General features: G+C 46.4%; 1 long non-coding RNA gene across 1 annotated transcript in view; it reads right to left on the bottom strand.

Moving 5' to 3' along the window:
• LOC105887303 overlaps positions 1-2,349 on the bottom strand; it is a 23,832-nt gene that overhangs the window by 17,155 nt on the left and 4,328 nt on the right. Inside the window, exon 3 of the long non-coding RNA XR_001161432.2 lies at positions 1,057-1,104. This is a non-coding gene — a long non-coding RNA (uncharacterized LOC105887303). The remainder of the gene's footprint in view (positions 1-1,056; positions 1,105-2,349) is intronic.

Here is a 2,349-nt window from a genome sequence, read left to right as displayed (position 1 = left end):
ACAGGGGTGCATGTCACACAGCCACAGAGCTGGGGCTCCCTGTTACACTACAGGGGTGCATGTCACACAGCCACAGAGCTGGGGCTGCCTGTTATAACACAGGGGTGCATGTCACACAGCCACAGAGCTGGGGCTCCCTGTTACAACACGAGGGTGCATGTCACACAGCTACAGAGGTGGGACTCCCTGTTACAACACAGAGGTGCATGTCACACAGCTACAGAGCTGGGGCTCCCTGTTACACTACAGGGGTGTGTGTCACACGGCCACAGAGCTGGAGCTCCCTGTTACACTACAGGGGTATATGTTACACAGCTACATAGCTGGGGCTGCCTATTACACCATAGAGGGGATACATGTTACAAAGCTATAGAGAAATAGAATTAAATCATATAATAAACATATTTAAATATCACAAATCACTACTATGCATGACATATTGTCATAATTATGGGTAGATTTTTATATATATTTATTTCTTATGTTTACACACAGCTTTGGAGTTTAATCTGAAATTGTGTAGAAAGTATGGAAAGTCCAGTTTCCCACTGTCAGTGCTGCCCGGTGGGGCCATCTGGGGGATCTCTTCACCTTACCCTCAGGGCTTCCGTACCTCGGGCCCTGACTGACATCACACAACCTCAGAGTAGACAGCAGCTGAGATTCTCGGGAGAACGTGGGTGGGGGACAGGGGAGGAGACAGCTCTGAAGTCCAGCTCACTGGTCTTCAGCTCCCTTCCCTTGGGTCCTGAGGAGCAGGACCGTATGGGGCAGGCTTTCCTTTTCTGACCCCAGAGGTATCAGTAAACCACACAACTCCCATGTAGATTCCCTAACGCTTCACTGTAATTTCCCTGACCTTGCTGTGATTCTGCAGAGAAGGTAGCCATGAAGAGAGGGAGGCCGGGGCGGCACCTGTGGCTCAAAGGAGTAAGGTGCCAGCACCATATGCTGGAGGTGGTGGGTACAAACCTGACCTTGGCTAAAAACTGCAAAAAAAAAAAGAAAAAAAGGAAGCGAGGCAGAAAAGAAACAGAATAAGGGGAAGAAATGTACCTTCTCCACCATGATTTCCATCAGCAAGATCAGAATCTGAGAAGCCACCTGTAGGAGAAAAAAATACAGTGTCTCCCATCATGTGGGGACTTACCGGGAGGGGCTTATTGTCTCGAACAAACAAACAAACAAAAAAAGAACACACACAAACAAACCAAAACACACACACACACAAATAAACCAAAAAAAAAACTGGAATCCAAACTAGTTTGGAAGGGATTTATGGAAGGGATCTTTCAAAGCACAGTTAAAACTAATTGACATTCTATTTCAAATCTCATAAAATTACTTCTTACCAGAAACTAAACCTAAAAAAGATGACCCCCCCCACCAAGGGCAATGGAGATTTCACACCAGTCTTTTCCGATAAACACAAATAGCATTCTTCCTAAAGAAAATACCATCTGGGGCAGATTCATTGTACCAATAACCCTAATTTTTCAATTGCCTGGTTATAGGTGGACTGTTCTGGCCACCTGTCAACTCTGGGCCCAGCGGCCAGCACACAGATATAAAAGACACATATCGAAGGGTTCAGTCATTCCAGAGAAGACCACCCCAGAAAAGGCAACCCCAGAAGAACACCCAGTTGACCACAGACACTGGGAAAAGCTATTTTCATCTGAGCCAACCTAACCTTATTAAAAATAACAATGTTGCCCGTAGCTCAGTGGTTAGGGCACTGGCCACAGGCACCAGGGCTGGTGGGTTCAAACCCTGCCCAGGCCTGCCAAAAAAAAGCCAGGCATTGTGGTGGGTGCCTATTGCAGTGGGCCCCTATAGTCTCAGCTCCTGGGAAGGCTGAGGCAAGAGAATTGCTTGAGGCCAAGAGTTTGAGGTTGCTGTGAGCAATGACACCATGGCACTCGACCCAGGGGGACATAGTGAGAATCTGTCTTTAAAAAAATGTATTAAGCCACGGGCTCTGGAGATGGGTTTGTACTGTAGCAGTACCAAACTCATTTTTGTCAATTTTAATCCTTCAGTTTATTTAAACTTACTATGACTAAAGAGAGGTTATTCCATAGTGCAAGGATATATTTTATGGAAAGGCACATTTCAATATAATTTGTCAGTTGTACGAGTTAAAAGAAACTGATGGGCTTGGTGCCCATAGCTCCGTGGTTAGGGTGCCGGTCACATACACCAAGGCTGGTGGGTTTGAGCCCAGCCTGAGTCTGCTACACAACAATGACAGCTACAGCGTGGTGCCTGTGGCTCAAGGCATAGGGCACCCATATATAGAGGTAGTGGGTTCAAACCCGACCCCAGTCAAAAACTGCAAAAAAAAAA

This window comes from Otolemur garnettii, unplaced genomic scaffold (genome assembly GCF_000181295.1).
Source record: "Otolemur garnettii isolate 467f Iridium unplaced genomic scaffold, OtoGar3 scaffold00065, whole genome shotgun sequence".
Classification (NCBI taxonomy): Eukaryota; Metazoa; Chordata; class Mammalia; order Primates; family Galagidae; genus Otolemur; species Otolemur garnettii.
The sequence above is the reverse complement of the archived record's forward strand: the minus strand, read 5'-3'. Positions and strand labels throughout refer to the sequence as shown.